General features: G+C 32.8%; 2 long non-coding RNA genes across 4 annotated transcripts in view; one reads left to right on the forward strand and one right to left on the reverse strand.

Moving 5' to 3' along the window:
* si:ch211-143l19.3 overlaps positions 1 to 19461 on the reverse strand; it is a 116648-nt gene extending 97187 nt beyond the window's left edge. For 2 of the 3 annotated variants that reach the window (XR_012389831.1, XR_012389832.1), the window contains exons 1-3: positions 19298 to 19461; positions 14356 to 14401; positions 13940 to 14130 (exon numbers count right to left, since the gene is read on the reverse strand). This is a non-coding gene — a long non-coding RNA (si:ch211-143l19.3). The remainder of the gene's footprint in view (positions 1 to 13939; positions 14131 to 14355; positions 14402 to 19297) is intronic. The other variant, XR_012389847.1, reaches the window with a different exon arrangement.
* On the forward strand, positions 1781 to 4554 carry LOC141377547 (uncharacterized). The gene is made up of 6 exons (XR_012389849.1): positions 1781 to 1818; positions 2139 to 2251; positions 3195 to 3321; positions 3498 to 3583; positions 3896 to 3938; positions 4037 to 4554. It is a non-coding gene; the product is annotated as an uncharacterized lncRNA (long non-coding RNA).
* Positions 19462 to 20701: the final 1240 nt, after the last annotated feature.

The raw sequence follows: 20701 nt of genomic DNA on the forward strand, positions 1-20701 counted from the left end.
CAAAACATTTTTATATGTACTGTTAATTGACAGTTTTACTAATATTATTCTTCATTAAAACTGTAAAATTACATAAGACGTGTTATATTTCATGACGTTGTACATGCAACGTGTTTCATTTAATGTGTTCACGCTTTATCTTGCAACAAGAACACTAAATTGTTTCTGCGTTATGCAAAAGGTCTTATAAACTGTTGCTTGATTGATATAGAAATGTGACCTGATTTGTTTGTCAAAATATATGACTGCTGACTGCTACTAGTTCTCAACAATGAGGATATTTTAAGAAAGATAATTTATGAAATTAAACATGATTTTTTCATTATACTTTAAAACCCTAAAAGTAGGGTTGAAATACAGGACTGTCCCTGGATGCCTACCGCATGTACTTTAATGTCAGTGCCAAACCTGATTCATATGAGATATCTACTTTCCATTGTTACGTTAGTCAATGTTTATGGTATAAACAGCAATAATGTGATCTAGCTTAAATGCTATCTTTTAGCCTAAATAACATTATTTTGTTACCTACTCTCACCTTCATATATATATATATATATATATATATATATATATATATATATATATATATATATTTTTTTTTTTTTTTTTTTTTTTTTTTTTCTGTGAAAGTATAGACTAAGTAAAACCTTATACTGTGTGATTACCATCTTCTAGGCTAAAATATAAAATGATTTTGAAAGGTGTAAAAAACAGTAACTGCTAGCCAATTTTGGGAAAGCACAACACAGCAGGGTTAGTGATTACAGGGTGTTACAAATAAGCCACACACTGTCAGACACCAAGTAAACAAACAAAATAATTGTTGAATTTTGAGTGTAATGTTGAGAAGTTTTTAAATAAAAATGTTTTTCATAGATTATTTTTATAGAAAAAAAAATACTTTTATTGCTAACAATGCAAATGAATGCATGTTATAATAATGGATAATAATTCAAATAAATTTAAATGTGTTTATCCAATAGATAAATAAATAAACATGCTGTGCTATGTTGGATAAAAATGTAGTTAAGTACTGAGGAAATATACAATTTAAAGTAAACTGAATTTAAATTAATTGTGTGAAATCTGACTTTATAAGCACGTGTTACAACTAACCCTCTGTCTGTTACAACTTGTCCCGCAGGTGCAAACAGAAACATTTTTACTCTTGGCACTTTTGGCAATACTGCACATGAAACCATAGGTCCGGCGATCATACATCCAGTGCTCATTTGTAGGAGAGGCTTGTGTGTTGCTGGTAAAAAAAAAAGGTTTGTCTAACCCCATACTTTGTTCATTATTTGGCCAAAACCAAAAATTGTTACTTTGTGCCCTGCTCTCCCCGACTCTTTACTTTGAAATATAACTTACAAAAGAATATTACTATACTTTATGAAGCTAGTCAAACATTTTTGCTGAAGTGTTCCACAATCCATACACAATCTTCCAGTTTAAAGTGGAGCTATAATTTATAATAAGATTGGGGATGAATGTGTAATGCAATTTGTGACTGCAGTTCTGTGGCATGACAGGATTTTGAACCGCCAGATTAATAGTTGCCCACCACACAGCAAATTCATCAGAGTTAAATTCTCGGTGTTGAAGCATTTCAGAGTAAAGTGTTGACGTTAAAGAGTTAGATTTTGATAAATGAATATAATAAGAGTTAGAATTGATTTTATTCAGTGCGAAATCAAGGAGTTATCTTTTCTACACTTGGTGGTGTTATTTCCAACATCCGGGAATTCATGCAGCCCCAGTCACTGAAGAATTTTCCAGACGCCATTTTCCATCTGAGGTTTAGAACAGCAACTGGTGAGTCAAACTACCTAAATGTTGGTATTGTACTGACTTTCTTTAAGGAAATACAGTTGTAAACATGTTGTTAAGTTAATAACTTTAGAATGGAGTGACAATTTTAAACTTCTGCGGTTCATTCATGGTCGTTTGTGTATCTAGCTTAACTGCATTACTATTCACTTCTTTTCAAGAATGTTTTTATATATGCTCACGCATACATAGTGCATAAAAACATCAAATGTACATGTTCAACACATTTCTGTCACGCTTAATGCCATTTTGTGCGTTGTTACCCATCTGTAAAATAAAATCGACACTTCTCCTTTAATTCCAAGCAAACTAGCGAGGGAATCCCCGGAGCAGCCTAACGTTAGCCTACTCTGCCCGGATGCTAACGGCAACAGAGGACGGTTTCCATAACCTCTGGAGAGTTTCTAAAACATATCTGGTGAGTAAATGAACATATGCTTAATTGTAAAAGGCTTCCTGACTGAAACAAATGATTGTTTGTTATTCGTGTACGTTAATTTGGTTATTTTAAACACCGCGGCCCTTTTAAACTGGTTCATTCGTGGCCGTCCATATACCGTTAGTTCATAACTTAGACTCGTGTGATAACGTACGCTTGAATTATATTAAGTGTTGACAACCATTAAAGTCGGAATGTTAACATTAATGTCTTTAAATGACCGCGTTTGCACTTTATCAGACATTTAACGTTACAGAAGTCTCCCGGAAGTTGCGGGACTAACGTTAACGTTATCCCGCAAATGCACAGAGACTCCCAGATGCCCAAGTAGATGCCCGCAAATGAATGATAATCTCCCGGAAATCGCGCGTCTCCCGCCCGGTCATTAAACACTTTGCACGCCCCTCTCCACCGCATCCCTCCCAGCTCTTCAGGTACGTCGCGCGCAAGTCACCCCCACCGCTCTTCAGGTACGTCGCGCTCAACTCACGGTACTCATCTCTCCCGCTACCTCCCGCAAATCAACTCTGTATCCCCCGAAAATGACTTTTCCCAACTCGGGATGTCTGACGTTAGTAAGTTAGGCTATTTCTGTAGTCAGGAACATCTTAGTCAAGCTTTTTCTCCCGTATGATATTGTGCTTAAAACTATAGGCTAAACTTAGCATGTACTGTACACAACATTTCCGTTTTATTAGTGCGTTGTAAACAGCCACCTGTCTGTAAAATTAATCAACTGATTCATATTTGAGCAGCCTAATGATGATACAGGTTTGATTTGTAGATTTATTATCAATAATCAACATCTGAATCAAAAGATATGTGAAAATGTGTGAGGCATACTTTGTGATGTTCATCTCTCTTTTTTATTTGAAGGTTATGCATATGTGTTAGATACTAATGTGTTGTTATTTTTTAACAGCCACAGTTCTCTATACAATAACACAAGACCCTGTGACGTTGGCTGATTAGAGACGGATGGTGTATTTCCAGAGTTGGTGAAATGACCAAGCACACCTTCTTGGTCATATGTGGTGATAATAATGAAGGTATGTTTGATAAAGTTCTGTATTTGTTTCACAATAAGCTGAGAGGGTATTAGAGCATTAGAGAATAACAAATGACATGAAGGTGATAAGTTTTGTATTGTGGGTGAACTGTTACTTAAATAATGTTTTGCTCTTTGCTTTGCACTTTTTCTCTTCTGCTTATCCTAATATTTTAGATTATATTTGGACCTGAAACATCTGCTAGACTCCAGGAAAGGTGGCGTCAATACTGGACCTGAAAGGGCCTAACAAGTTGAATCTGGTAAAGAAACACGCACACACACACACACACACACACACACACACGCACGCACACGCTTACAGAAAACTGTAAGTTTATGAATATTTTTTACACTGTGGCCAATATTTTGGGGAAGTCAGCATCACTAAATGATATAAAAGATTTTAAGCTCCTCTAAATTTTGCTCCAAGTGTTGTGTTAAATTGAGGATTCTGGACAGACAGCTGCCTGTTTTTCCAGTTCTAGTCATAGTGGTTAACCTAATTGTTTTTGGAGATCCAACAGTGATGTATGTGTTTTTTCTACTTTTCCATAACCTGTCACCTCAACCAGCTGGGAGAGTCAAGTTGTGGATCATCATGAAGATTTTCAAAAGGTGAGTTTAGATTTCTTGAATGTTTTATTTACTTTAAATGTTCTTTTAAATATATCATAGAATTTGATTGCATTTTTATTTTCAAACATTTTTCTTAGTCATGCTGGAGTCTTGAAGAGTACTTAGATGAGCATCACCCTACAGTATATCCGTGCATCAGGAACCACCAGACGAGCGATCAGCAGCTACTACTGTACATCTTCATGGATAAAAAGGTCATCCTGTGGCTGGGAAGCACATCTTTCACAGGACATGCTTGATGAGATTTCCTAGCTCCAGTTTGTTTTCACACAAGTTTACAGCATTTATACCTTCATTTAAACTGCTGTGTTTGATATGGAGGACCAAGGAAACACCAGAAGTGAAAGATTTGCACGCCAAGTTGTTTAAAATGTAATTTCAGAAGAAAACTATGCATTCAGAAGAAAACTATGAGTGACGATATATTGAACTTTCAAATTGCTCTGATGAAACATCAAGTTTGGACATCATATTTTGTTGATACTGTCTGTACTAACAAAACATTTAAAGCATATTTGACATTGTTACATTTTAAAAATTGAATGAATTGTTGAAGTTGTGAATGTTTTCAAATAAAATGTTTTTTATTTTGTAATTTACAGTCTATTTGACCTTTTTACCATATTTACACTCAAGAGAGTTGAATAAAATAACAATATATGACACCAGGTGGTGTTAAATATAGTTACATTTTTTAACTCTGCCCTGAGTTAAAATTAACCCTTACTTTGGTGTCAATGTGCCAACCCTTTTGAAAGTGTTGATTTAAGTCTGTTTTGAGTGGACCCCATGAGACACTTTCAAAGTGTTGAAATTAACACCCATAGAGTTGTTTTGGGTCCCCATATTTTGCTGTGCACAGGCTGATGCTGAGTGTGCTGTAGATTGGCATCTTGACAGCTGACGTCACATCAAAACTGGAAGTAACTGTTCATTTCACCATTCAATTATCCATTTTTAAAAGTGGCCTTATGAAGGTTAAAAAATGGCAATAAATATAAAAGAAAAGTTCATTTGTGACCCAGCACTGGACACAACTATTAGAAGAAGAAATGGTAACACAATGGCAAGAGGTAAACTCAAAGAGTTACGCAGATAATCATAAATCATTGGTTTGTCTTCTCTAGTCAGGGAATAATGCAAAGCATCTGTGCAAAGTTTTACCCTTTGAAGTCACTTTCTGAGATTTACATATCCCGAAGAATACCTCTCAGTTGGCGGAAGTTAAATGAGTGAAGCAACGCATTTTACAATCTCAATACATTTTAACAAGGTACAGTTCCACACTCTGCACCTCTTGTGGGAAAGAATTAATGAATGTAAGCAATTCAATGACAACTTAACTCACTTCTCGCTCGTGGCATTCACACTGAATAAACCGACTTTCACAAGCATGAAAGCTGTCACTAAAAAACTGCTTGCCGCTGGGAAAACGATTCCCGTCAGCCCAAACTTGCTGTTTATTTACGGGCAATGACTAGATAAAAAAAATAAATAAACATGCTTTGTGCTGAGCAGAGAGACAGCGTAGAATCTGATGGCAGTGTAGTGTAAGTGGGAATATGAGAGGATGTGCATGCGCGTAAACACGCAGAGCAGGGGTGGTATTGGAATTACCTGAGAGAGATAATGGCAATGCATTAGATTAACTCTCCTTCCTTAAATGCGACACATTTAAGTAATCTTGTCCCCCGAAAACATGTCAATGGCTGAAAGGCTGCCTCAGCGCTATCAGGACCCTCTGGTCCCCCACACTGATGCAGCTGGCAAAACGCTACCGTCGACTGTCAAAACGCAGCGCGAGATCTAGTTATAATATAATTGAATTTTCATATCAGAGGAGACCAGAGTTCTAGCAGACAATAGGAGTGCTGAGTCCTCTCTGATATTGGCACAGACCCTTTGCCACGCGCATGAAATCAGTATGTTAATGTTCTCCTGGTTTTCTTTTTTTAAGGGCACTTGTGCCTCCGCAATGTAAAACCGATGTGGTTTCAGAAGGGGAAAAAATTGCAACTATTGATAAGTAGGCAGCTAGAAACCCTTAGACCACCCCCTCCCATCCAAGCAAGCAAGCTCCAGACAGCGCAGCTCCCCCTTTATTAAAATTGTAATTTATTTTTCTAAATCAGAATGACAGCTTGCTTTCTTTTCTCTGCAGCAGGCGGTGAATCAAGCCGCTTTAATTACTTTCGTAACTTCGCTGACCCCGGGACTGCGCGCCTTGTGCCGAGAAAATGGGCCGCGGCGACAAAGCTCTCCCACCGCCACGGCCGCCTCCGTTCATTTAAAATGCAGGAATTTATCAAACTCAGGATTTTCTATGATTTTGTTCACCTCCTATCTTTTCCACGTTCTCATTTTGACCCTCTCGGACCGCGTCAGACTGCCTTCTGCTTGGTGCATACAGAAGTTCAGTTCATTCAAGGAGAGCGAGAACACTTTGCTGGTTGCTCTGATGTATAGTTACACGTGTATGTCAATTAAGGGACGTGTTTATCAGCGTCCTCAGTAGTTCGTGGCAGCAGAAGAACGGATCTCAGCAGGAATCAACAATGCACTTGATCTCTCAGCAGCTTCCGACCAACAGAGGTCAGGGTCACACTGCAGATGAGAAAGGATTCACCGAACAACGCAAGTTTAAAAGTGCTGGCTCTAGCTGTTTGCACTAGTTCGCAAAGTTCTCAACCCGAGCAAGTCAGAAAATCAAATGAAATAAACAGAAGCCAGGTGCTTTCTGCATTGAAGGAAAGAAATCTGCTGTTAAATTCTGTTTATACAGTCACAACATTTAAGCAGACGATGCAAATGATGCAAGTTAACAGGCACTGGCGCTTGCTTTGGAAAAACATATAGCGGCAGATATTCAGACAAAATTAAAAACAGTTGCTCCTGACAACACATGATGTCTGTGCACGAAAATGAACCACTTAATTTCCTTATACAGTCTCAGCAAACAGTGTAGAATGCATTTACAAAATTTATTGAGTCATAATGTGTGGCTCAAATTCCTACAGAGATCATTCTGTTGGTTTACAACTGTTAAAGGCTGCACCAAACTGGATAAGCACAGATACATTGAGTTTGCGTCCATGTTCTGCATGTTCTTATGCAGGAGGAAGCTTGTGCCCCAGAATAACACGAATACACTCAATACATCTGCAGAGGCTGTGGATTAAAGGCAATACTGGACATGTTGTTTATAAGCACACCAATACAACACACTTTACATGCACAAAAATCTGCTTATTGAAATAACCCATAATTTCACGTATGTCATGTTAAATAAATCAATTAAAAATTTAAGAGGAAAGGGTTTAAGAGGACGGGGTGCTCACAATCGTTTGTTTGTTGTTTCTTCCAGATCAGACACTCTGTTAAGAAATTGTTTCCCCACTTTTCCTCCTGTACACCATCTTGACTTTTTTTATTTACGGGCCAGAAACATCTCATTTTAGCTATTTATAATTTCATATGTACACTAAATGTAAATACAAAAAAATTTGGGGTTATTTTTCTACCCAAATGTTGGGTTGAGGCATTAGGGTAATTGGAGGGGATGCTCTACGGTTTCTCTCAAGGAATCTTGGGAAAATGACCTTGGTGTTGGTATTGCAGAAGAAGAATGGGAAGATATTTTAAAGATTGTCCACTCCTCCTCTATATGCACTAGACATGGCCTACTGCAATGTAAGGTGCTCCATAGAGCTCATTTAACCAATGCCAAATTAGTAAAAACATTTCCTGACCGATGTGATGCCTGTCATTGCTGTAAGTAGTCTCCTGTTAATCATCTCCACATGTTCTGGAGTTGCTCTCAACTGACAAATTTCTGGTCCAGAGTTTTTGATACGCTTAATGAAGCTATTAACATAAATCTAGACCCTAACCCCTTGACAATCCTTTTTGGTTTTTTAGAGAGAGTTGACATGACTGTTGCATCTCGCCAGGTTATTGCTTTTTCTCCTCTTTTACCTAGATGAGCCATTCTTATTAAATGGAAACAGGTACTTCCTCCATCACATGGCATGTGGATCCTTGCAGGATCTCTCAAATCTTTTCACAAGACCTGAAACCCAGACTACATCAAAGGCTTACCCTGTTCAGCTGATATCAGCTCTAATATTGACTCCTGAATGTGAACTTTTCATTTTTCTTTCCTTTTTAAAAATCTTTTATTGTAAACTTGCTCAATTATTATTTAAATTTTTTAATTTTACTTATTTATTTTTTTTCCACTCGGAGGATATGTTTTATTTTGTTTTGAAGTATAGTGGGAAAATAAGAAAACCAAGTCTGTAATTTTTCCTATGTTGTATTGTACAGTGCTCAGCATATATAAGTGCACCCCTCACAAATCTACCTCTCACCCCTCACAAATCTATCTATAACTTCATATTTTTAATAGGAAGCCCTCACAGCAAGAAGGTTGCTGGTTCGAGCCCTGACTGGGTCTGATGGCATTTCTGTGCGGAGTTTGCATGTTTTCCCTGTGTTTGCTCCGGGTGCTCCGGTTTCCCCCAGTCTAAAGACATGTGCTATATGTGAATTGAATAAGATAAATTGGCCATAATTTGTGTGTGTGTGTGTGAGTGCAAGGGTGTGTGGGTGTTTCCCAGCGTTGGGTTGCAGCTGAAAAGGCATCCGCTGTGTAAAACATATGCTGGATAAGTTGGCGGTTCATTCCACTGTGGCGACCCTTGATTAATAAAGGGACAATGCTAAAAAGAAAATGAATAAATAGAAAGCTATAATATTATATTTGTGGGTGTACATTAGATTAGTCAGTACTGAAGCCAAATCTGGAGCTAATCTAACAAAATAACTTACGATAATGGTCCAAACACTAGTACACCCAAATTTTTATGTTATACAAAATTAAATACAAATTTTAAAAAAGAGGAAAAATCAAGAAGCAAAAAAATGTTTATAATTGAATTATATTTCCATTTCTAAATATGTCCAGTGACTAAAATATTTTTTAATAAATATATCTGTTTAATAAATCGGTTTTGTTTAAATGCACGACAATACATTGCCTATATTCACTGAGAAATGGATTAAAATATTCATTTTCAAAATGAAGTGTACTCAATAATGCTGAGCACTGTACTACAATGTATGGTCTTGTTAAACACCAATAAAAAAAACATGAGTGGAGCATTATGGTGCGAACAAAAATACTATGGCCTAAGAAAAAAAAATATTTTCTTAATTTTTTTGGTGAAGAATCGGTTGAGTTTGAGGTACACTTTATGTTCTCTTACTGCAAAATGTTTGCTCCCACTGGATGTGCTTAAATCCACACAGAAAGTATGTGTTAATGTCATGCGTCAAGCATGTGCACTTCAGCAAGCTGACAGAAAGCAGGTTGATGCATTTACAAAGGGGCATGGGGCAAAAATCTTTCTGTGATGCCCAGTTTATTCTTGAGCCATTTATGACCTTACTCTGATAAAGAAAAAGGAGTTAACATGTCTACACGATCACATACATTGTCACTTACTAATGGGATAGTTCACACAAAAGTGAACATTTTCATCAAAAAAAGATTTACTTGTTATCAAAGATTTACTTGTTCCAAAGGTTTTTCTACCCCTGAACATAGAAGATATTTTGAATAATGTTGGAAAGCAGCCGTTGAATTGTACAGTATTTTTGTTCTCACTATGGATGTCAATGGCTGTTGGTTTTTAACATTCTTCAGAATATCTTGTTTTCAGTACAACAGAAGAAAGAAATTCATAAAAGTTTAGAACCACTTGTGTCTGAATAAATTGATGAGGACAAATTCATACTTGAGTGAACTATCCCTTTAAACATGATCAGGTTTAAGTTCTGTAAATAATGTTTTCTCACACGGTCTAAACATTTCACTTCAATGTGTCATTAGAAGCTAATCATGTATTTTTTTAAATTTATTATTATTATTATTTTTTGCCAAAGTGCCAAAAGCCATTAATTTACATTTATGAATCAGCAAAGACCACAATTTCACCTAAAATATTCTTTAATGTTCCTCCAAAGCAAAAAAAAAAATAAAAAAGTATATTGGCTGGGCTGTCGATGAGTAAATTAACAGCAAATTTCCATTTTTTGGGGAACTACCCCTTTAACCCTCATGAGCTGTTTGGCTTATTAACAGCTTTAATATGGTGTAATCCCTGCTATCACGCTCACCTTCTGACTGGCACTCCTCTGTTCCAGCCTGTCCCGTGACTGGGGAACCAGGCTCACCCGGTGGGCACGGTCGTGGGCTGACGGTCTGATAATTGAATGAATGATTATCTGTCTCATTAATAGACAATGATACAGAGAGCGCGACCATATATCTGGAATATTAATGAGAAGCTGCAGGGGGCTTGATAAGAGGGAAATACTGTGGCTGCTGTAATGGGGTTTAAAACTATTTGCCCAGGTCGGGGTGCAGGCCCAGCTGATTTGGGCTGTGTTAATCTCTGGTAACCCCTACACGTCGCTCTCAGGGCGGTGTGTGTGTGATCATCAGCCATGTACAGAAAGGCCTCCAGCGCAGCCGTGAGCCTCCAGCGGCCCTGATGAACCTGAGCACACTGATCTCCAACCCGCTGGAGGACTTAGCCATTCATCCTTTATTAGATAGTAGACTTCAAAATATAGCTATACCATTTCTCTGAAATACATCCAAGATTTTATACACTTAACAACTCATTGCTCAGTTTATATTATTTTTAAACTGAAAATAGTTTTTATTTTAGAAAGTTAACAAAAAAAAAGTTTTTGGTTGGTTTTATAATTGTTATTATTTGTCACAAAACAGTTTTAAACATCAAAGATTTGATATTGTTAACAGTTAAACCTGAAGTTTAATGCAATAAACTGTTGGTTAAACTTCGTTGGCTTTAAGTAAATGCTTTGACGGTTGCTGTGTGATTCTGAACTGAGCCTTATGATATTCTTGTTAGGGTTGTTTTAGTTTGGATTGATTTAGTGAGATTAGTTTGAGTGTTTTGCTCCCTTTATAATATTGAGTTTTGCAGCTTAATTAGTGTAGATCGGGTGTCGTGTGCACTGAAAATATTGGGTTTTATTTTCATTATTTATTTATTTATTTCGTCTAGTTTAGACATTAGACTTAAAAATTGTTTTGCTTTGTTAATTTCTTTGTTTTGGCTTACACTTATTATTTTCATTTGAAGAGAATGTTGTAAATGTTTATTTATTTATTTTTTCATTTATTATTGTTACATCTTTTGTTTAAACCATTGAGTAAAAAGCTTAAATTCAGAATCAATTCCTGCATCATCCTTGATCTGTCGCACACATTACATTTGTCTCACTTAAATGTTACAGCATCCTTTTTAAACATCATTTACACATGACATTGCACTAGTTTATTTGAGTTAGCAGACACTGATATTAGAATAGGTCTATCATTAGATCACGATTTCTTCCCTAATTAAAGAGAAGACTGATTTTTTTACTTAATATTATGATTATTTGTAAACATTTTTTAACAGATTTTAAAATGTTAAAATTTAAAGCTTCAATTTAATGCAATTTAAAGTTGTACATTAATGTTTTTTTCTTTTTGAAGACACTCTTAAATAAAGAAATTACCTCAAATGTCTAGAAGTTTATTAGCAACTCATCCCTTATTAAACAGTCTTATTTATATTACATTTCCTTTATTATTATTTTTTTACAATACAATATATTGTTACAATACTTGTTTCATTATTTAGTTATATACACTTGCAAAATCAATATTTACATGTATTCATTTCAAATAGCAGAGACTTTTAAATCAATAAATGTACTTAAAGGTCTAGGATTAAACCAAAAATTCACCCCTTATTATGAAATATGCTAATGTTAATTAATTCATTAATTTATGTATCCTTTTGTTTTTTTATTATTCTTATTTTAATGTTATATTGTGTATATTTTTGCGTGTTTATATGTGGTATTTAACTTTATTATTTATATACTTTTTTAGTGTGTAATTATGTTTTCCTGATCATTTCTTGTTTGGTGAACTGTATCAGTGTGTATACAGTTGAAGTTAGTATTATTTGACCCCCTATGATTTTTTTTTCTTTCCTTTTTTTAATATTTCCAAAATTATGTTTAACAGAGCAAGGAAACTTTCACAGTATGTCTGATAATATTTTGTCTTCTGGAGAAAGACTTATTATTAGCCCCTTTAAGCTATATATTTTTTCAGTAGTCCACAGAACAAACCATTGTTATACAATAATTTGTCCAAATACCCTAACCTACCTAGTTAACCTAAATAATCTAGTTAAGACCTTAAATGTCACTTTAAGCTGTATATAAATGTCTTGAAAAACATCTAGTCAAATATTATTTACTGTCATCATGGCAAAGAGAAAATAAATCAGTTATTTCAAACGAGTTATTAAAACTATTATGTTTAGAAATGAGCTGAAAAATTCTTCTCTTCGTTAAACAGAAATTGGGAAAAAAATAAACATGGCTAATAATTCAGGGGGGCTAATAATTCTGACTTCAACCGTATATACTGTACACTTGCCAAATTAATATTTTACATGTATTAATTTTAAATAGCAGAGACTTATAATGAATACATAAGTCTATTTTTTTTTTACATTTATTTAGTGTGCAATTTTGTTTTCCTGATCATTTATTGTTTGGTGAATTGTATCAGTGCGTGTATATATTTATACACTGTAAAACCCAAAAAGTTAAGGTAACTCAAACCATTTGAGGAAACCGATTGCTACAAACCATTTAAGTAAAAAAAAAAAAATCCTAATGAGTACTGTGAACTAAATCCATTTGAGCAAACGAATCAATTTGAACACAGTAAACCCAATAAATGAAGAGAACTCAAACCAACTGAGTACTGTAAAACCCAAGTTAGGGCAACTTAAACGGTTTAAGGAAACCAATTGCAACAAACCATTTGAGTTTAAAAAAAAATCTATGTGAGTACTGTGAACTTACTCCATTTAAGTTTAAGTAATGAAGTATTTAATTAACTCATTACCTTCAACACTGAGTTTAAAATTCTTTTTAATTGAGTAGAATTAACTTTCAGTAAATTCTGAGTTAACTACACTCATTCCAGTTATTAAAGTTGACTGTTGGGTTTTACAGTGTATTAATACTATGTATATTTTATTGTCTGGTCTAAGATGAACCTAATAAAGCAAAAAAAAAAGAGAATATATATATATATATATATATATATATATATATATATATATATATATATATATATATATATATATATATATATATATATATATATATATATCCATACACACGCATAAAATTGTATATATAAGGTACTACAATATACAAGAAGCTGTTAAAACCATAAGCCTTTTTTTCTAAACTGGTACTCATAAAATCTTGCCTTTATTTTATAATACTACTCATATACTATACATTTATAATATAAATAATAGACAATTATTTTATTCCCTTAATTTTGTCTCATTAATATTTTCGCAACCTCTCACTGATAAAAGCTTTGTACCACTTTACTATTAACAATGCTAATCGAGCAGTATAATTATGATGAACATTATGGCTAACATTATGCTTTATGTATTTAGCCTTCTGATGGCCTCACCTTTGTGTGACACTGACAGCAAATTCTATTATTAAATCCATCCTGTGCAGAGGGGGAGAAATTGTGAAATTCCCATTTGTTTCGGCAGTTAATCGTTTCTTTTTCTTTTTTTGCTTTAGCCTTGAAAAATATTTAACCATAACAGAAGTACTCTTATAGATTTTTTTGTCTTCTGACGTCAACTTAGTAATAGGATTAAGAAAAGTTTCTTGTTGGAAATTTCTTGTGTCCAAAATCCAAATAAAGCAGCAAATTAAACATTTATACTGAAGGTCTGCTTGAACGCCCATGTGAATCAATATCTACCACCTATTACACTGGAAAGCAATATTTCCCTTTTTAGCATGCAATAATTGTGTTTAGGCCGCTGAAGTACCTTATTATAGGTTTGTGAGAGAGAGAAAGGCCCGTTCCCAAGGCGACTGTGAAAGCCATTTGCCTCCTTTTCAGCCGAGTAATGAACTTCTTTCCTCTTCATGTCACTCTTCCTCTCCACTCGCAGCATCTCAGTCCTCGTCCACGTCCTTCAAATCATTCGTTTATTCTCCAGTGTGACAAACAACAGAGCTGAGAGACCATGAAGGTAAAGTCATCATGCATCCTGGACTGAACAGTTTGCTTCGAAAAATGTACATGAAAAAGCTGAACGTCTGTATAAACTGGAACTCTTAATTTTAGGACTCTGTGTAAACGTGAATATTGCGTATACTGTAATTAAAATATTTATATAAAGAGAGATATTGCAGTATGGACAGTCATTTTTCCAAGTAGATATAAATTCTGTCACCATACCTTTATGATGGAAGTGATGAACCGCCTGAGGTCAGTTGCCATCCTTCTAAAAGAAAATTATAATCAATACATTTTTATCAGTTTTTTGAGTGTGAACTCAAATGTCTAGGAATTCATCAGCAATTCATCCCTTATTTGAAATATATATTTCATAAATAAATATTTATTTTATATTACATTACTTTTATTATTTTATTATTACATAAAATATTGTTACAATAGTTCTCAGTTATATACACTTGCAAAATCAATACTTACATGTATTCATTTCAAATAGCAAAGTTTTAAATGAATAAATGAGCTTAAAGGTCTACGATTAAACCAGAAATTCATGAAATAAGAACCCCCATTAAGGAATATAATAATATAATAAAAAATAAATAATAATAATAATAATATATATATAATTATATACACACACACACACACACACACACACACACACACACACACACACACACACACACACACACACACACATATATATATATATATATATATATATATATATATATATATATATATATATATATATATATATATATATATATATATATATATATATATATATATATATATATATATATATATATATAGTCTGTATAAACTGGAACGCATCATTTTAAGACTCTGTGTTAATGTGATTATTGTGTATAATTAGAAATATGTAAATAAAGAGAAAAATCTATCTATCTATCTATCTATCTATCTATCTATAGTTGAAGGCAAAATTACTAGCCCTTGAAATTAATTATTTTTCAAAAATCTCTCATTTCCACAGAAACAAAAAATTTTCAAAAATATTTTACTATTATGTTTTTTCTTCTGGAGAAATTTGTTTTAATTTGGCTGGAATACAAAATATATAACTTCACTTACATTTTTACATGAACAACAATAAAATGAATACTTTAATGAAAAAACTAAATATTGGGAAATATTTTTTAATAAGAAAACAAATCTACAGGAGGGCTAAAATTTTTGCCATCAACCGTATATATACACATTAATACCTCTTATATACATAGAATGCATATTAATGTAGAATATCTATGTTTTTCTAATTAACTTATGAAAAAAAATCTAAACGTTGAATTATGATAGAGCATTAATTCACACATTACGTTTCTTTAAATATTTAAACAATATATTTATTCTGACCTGCACTTATTGTTTAAAGAAATAAGAGATCATACAAAATATATATATATATTTTAAGTCTTTAAAAAACATCTTGCTGACCATGATTTTGGCAGACTGGTTTACAATGATTTGGTTTAAAATAAATTTGATTTATAATATGCATTGATTTTAAGCTTATTCTAAAAAACAACAACGATTAGATTACAATAAAATATTACATTTAGAAATGAAAATAATTGTGTTAATTATTCAATTTAGTACTGTAATGAGATGTAATAAAAAGTAAATATTTCTGAATAATATTTTACACCCATTATAATTAGGTGACATTATATTTGGTTTAAAGGACAGCAGCAAAGTATTATTATTTATAAGGTTAAAATTATAATAATAAATTTTATTTAAAGAGTCTTTCAAGAAACCCAAGGTCACTGTACTACATATATATATATAAATATAAATATAAATATATATATATATATATATATATATATATATATACAATCCAAACATTTAAAATTGTAAAATATACATACAATTCAATAATAAAAAAACATAAAATCAATTAATTAACTACAATTCAATGTACTGTGATCCTTTATCATATTTCAACCGATGATTTTTTGTAAATACCAAACAGCATATTTTGTCACATAAACTTAATTAAATAGGAGTATAGCATTTAAGTGAATGTGTTCTGTAAATCAAGGTTTTCAAAACAGTGTCTAATAAACAGGGTTAAAATCTGAACTTAAACTAAAAACTCCCTATTTTATATTTGACCCATTCATGACTAAAATGATATACAACATATATAAATTATTATTTTAATATTGAATAAGAGCTCTGATTTGCCTCGCTGAACAGCACAAACAAAACAGATAAAGGTTACTTATTGCTAGAACCGATGGGAAAAAACGTGTTTCTCCGGCAGTTACATTTTTTATTGCTCAATGTCTTTATGATTGCATTGCAGTGCTCACAACACTGATTTCTTTATCAGGGGCTCCCAACCCTGTCCTTGGGCCCTGAACAAGAATGAGAGCATGAAAACAGATGAGGATATAAAGCAGAACGAGGGGGAGGACAAATCATGACTGTTAGTCCGACAGAACAAAACATACATAATATATCCCTACAACACTTCAGAGATACTTATCTGTAAAAGTAAAGCAATACAGAATAAAAATCAGTCACATGTGTTTCAGTTTAGAAACAGAAATCTAATACATAATTTTTTTGTAATTGTATTACTGGTTTACATTTGTTTAGAGTTTTTTTTTCGCCTTATTTTAACAATAAAGCCATAACAAATGTAATTCTACATTTTTTAATGATTTTTATTATTGCACACATTGCATGGGCCTTGTCTAAATATTATTATGTCTGGCTTTTTAGTGCTGGAAAAGTGTGAGATATAAAAATTTCCATCTCATATGCATATTCATGATCTCAACCACCCTAAGACAAAAGAAGACAACAGGTCTATTTATCATACTAAAAGACAGTGGAGAGAAAGCTTAAGGATGTGAAGTTATTGCATTTGAAAACATCTCTGGGGACCTCTGCTGACCAAAAGACTAAATTAAGAGCTTTTCACCAGTGAGCCCTGATAGTTTCAGTTTCACAATCTACAAAACAGCTATATTATATACAGCTATGGAAATTAAAACTGGAGGCCACTTGGAAATTCTCAGTTTTCATGTATTTGCGTAATGAGAGTTTATATGTTTGTTTTATTTTGCAAACTATTGACTTTTCTTTAAAAATGTAAAATAAATAATCAACTTTTCATAAAACATCTAAATGGTGCCACATTTTTTACATTTAAAATCATATTCGCAAAAAAAAACAATGTTAAGAAATCAATGTTTTGTGGATAAATCCTGATTATCAACCCTTTCAACCAAAACATTTCTTATTATCACAAACTTTCATTTACTTGTCCCTAAATGGGGATTAAAACTGTTATTTAAAATGCCCTAAATGACAATCATTTATTTGGATAAATTTAAGAAATGTTATCAGACATTAAAAAAAAAAAAAACGACAACAACATTGGTATCACTTTATTTTGATGGTCCCTTTAACGCATTTTGTTGAATTTAAGCTACATTGCATCTACATGCTAACTAATTCTCATGAGATTATAAGTAGACTATTGGGTTGTGGCTAGGGTCGAGGTTATGGGTATTGTAAGTTGACATGTACTTGCAAAGTTTCTTATATTGAAGGAGCAGTATCAGCAGATGTTAAGCAGGCAGTCTACTTACATTCAATTAAGAATTAATTGGCATGTAGTTGCAATGCAACTTTTAGTCAACAAAATGTGCAATAGGGACCATCAAAAAAAATGTAATTAGCAGTTTAACATTTTACCCAAACACATCATAAATACAGGGAAGCTGAATTTTTAAGTTGTCTCCCAAAAATTTCATAGGTGTGTATATTTATAATATCTGTAAATCAATTGCAGCATTATCAAAGAATAATAATTACAAACTATTAATTTAAAAACGATTAAATGTCTGTTTTACATCAATAAAAAGGCTGGGGATTTTATTTTAAGGTAGGGAATTAGTTTTAATTATAAATAATGTTCAGAGTGCAAATGCTTCAATATAGTTATCCTAGAAAGGCCCATGCAAGGACCCGCGGGGCCAAGTTGGGCAATATAAGCTTTCATTTTGCCCACCATCTTATTTGAGAAGAGAGGAAGAATGATGGCAATGGTTTAGAGATTGTCATTTTAAATCTAAAGTAACCTTTTTTGTTGGTTTTATTGTTAAAAGCCAACTGAAATAAAAATGAAGTAAATGTACAATGTTAACAATTTCCTTTAAATTCTACAGTAACTTACTGGCAGCAGTTCACCAGTAACTTACTGTATATCAGCAAGAATACTGTATTTACATTTACAGCACTAGTATCTTGCTGTGTATTTACAGTATTTGATTTATACTGTAATTTTCACAATGTAACTTTAAAATACAGTAACATACTGCATAACATGTCCTACAGTAAAATATAGTTACAGCTAAAATACTGTGTAATTTCCAAGGAATTATTAACAACAGTGTTACAACAACTGTCGCCAACAGACTTTGGTGAGCAAATCAAGTCAAAGGCAGATTGTGTTCGATTAGTGTATTCAGCACTGAACTCCACTGAATGTTGCTATATATGTTTATATTGCAATAAGTTATCATTTTAAATGTTACACTGCATTAGAAAAATAAGATTTAAATTAATGTTTTCTATTTATTTTGAAAAAAAAATGGAAATAATTTAGGAAATTACCCATGGCAACTTTAATATAATATAGTTTGATATTTGGTTTTTGGCTCTTCATATGAAAAAGTTTGGGCATCCCTGAGTTATACAAAGAAAAGAAAAGTTCACACTACATTGTAATGACAACGTTATACAGTTCATTGACATCGAGTTATTCTCTAAAATATAAACTATTTTAATACAAAAATATGATCAGATTTACATCACATTCTCAGCATGTTCTAAAATAAAACAGCTCCCGTTAGTCTACTTCACAAAACCTAAACAAGTTTGCGGTATAGTAGTTGCAGTCTCTCTGATTTATATTCAGATTTTGTTTGCATCACAGAGAAGCCTATAAAAATGATTATTCAAGAAAAACTCAAGTCAATCCAACGTAAATACAAAACATTTTCCGTAAATACAATCCAAAGTTAAACAAACACCATGACCAGGGAAATGTCACAAACTATTTACAACACTTTTAAAAGAAACTAAACATGAAATAACAAAAAAACAAACTCACAAACATTCCCAGAGAGGTTACATCCGGATGGGGGAAAAAGCTGATCTGGCTACGGCAACACGGATGTGATTTCTTCAATCTTTTAATCTTCATTCAGCTCTGCTATGCAATTACCCACAAATACACAAACACACATGTACGGCAACACAGCTGTAGATCGTCTCAGCCAAAAAGACAAAAACAGCTGTACGAGGAATGGAGAAAGCCAACAGGGAATATCTGAACTATTGCATTCAGTTTCAGCTTCCCCCGCAGCCATTCAACTTTTACCTCAAGGTCTCCAATAGGCATTCATATTTCCATTTATTTCAAGCCGTGTTAACAATCTCTAAAACATCAGGATTTATCATCCATGTTCAGTATCTACGTTCATGCCACTAGTACTTATTTTTTAGATACTATCTTTTTCATTAAGAAGTGATACTTGTTTATTGGTTACTACTAGTGCTTATTATTTAGGTTTAGTACTGTTAGTTACTAGAAACTATTAAACAGACATTAGTACTTGCTAGGGCTGAACAATATATTTGAGCATGGATATCGCAATGTGTGTATGCGCAATAGTCACACCACAACATTAGATTGTTTATTAAAGATTTAAAGATACAGATATTATTACATTTTATTTTATATTATTAAATAAGATTATTTATACAATGATGACCATGTTATTTTACACTTGATTGCATTTGAATCCTGTTAGTGTCCCCAGAAAACCATAAAGCACTTTTATTTAACTTTTATTTTTTGAAAATTTAGCTTTTAAATATGCTTAATCACCCCAGTCAAACTAAAATCCTGACATCTTTCCCATTAGAACTACTTAAATCATCTTGTGAATTTATATTCCTATCCCAATATAATCGCAACAAAACTAAATATCACAATGTCAGATTTTTCCAATATCATGCAGCCCTACTTGCTCATATACACTGGTTTCTATTACTTAGATATTGCCTTTTAACAATTAGAAACAAATAGTTATTCATAGGCAGTGCAAGACAGAAATTGCAGATATTATTTGCTATTTCTGCAATGACTTTAGGAGTGTTGTAACTAAAAACATAAATAAAATATATATATGAAAATAAACACGTTCCTCATATAACATCTAACAGACTAAATATTTCTTTATAAACTGTATTGTAAAATAATCATATAAACATTTGCATATTAGACAATAATTTTACTGAAACGAATATAAAAAGACATAGCAAGAATAAATACTATCATAATAATAGATGCCAGTGTCTGATAAATAAATATTAGTATCTCAACTTAATTGTTTTATTTTAAATCCATTTAAATTTGCAAAATAAACAAGTTAACTTTCATGTTGTCCCAACACAGACTGTGTGGAACCCAGTTTTATTTATTTATTTATTTTTTTACAGTGTAGATTAA

This window comes from Danio rerio, chromosome 14 (genome assembly GCF_049306965.1).
Source record: "Danio rerio strain Tuebingen ecotype United States chromosome 14, GRCz12tu, whole genome shotgun sequence".
Classification (NCBI taxonomy): Eukaryota; Metazoa; Chordata; class Actinopteri; order Cypriniformes; family Danionidae; genus Danio; species Danio rerio.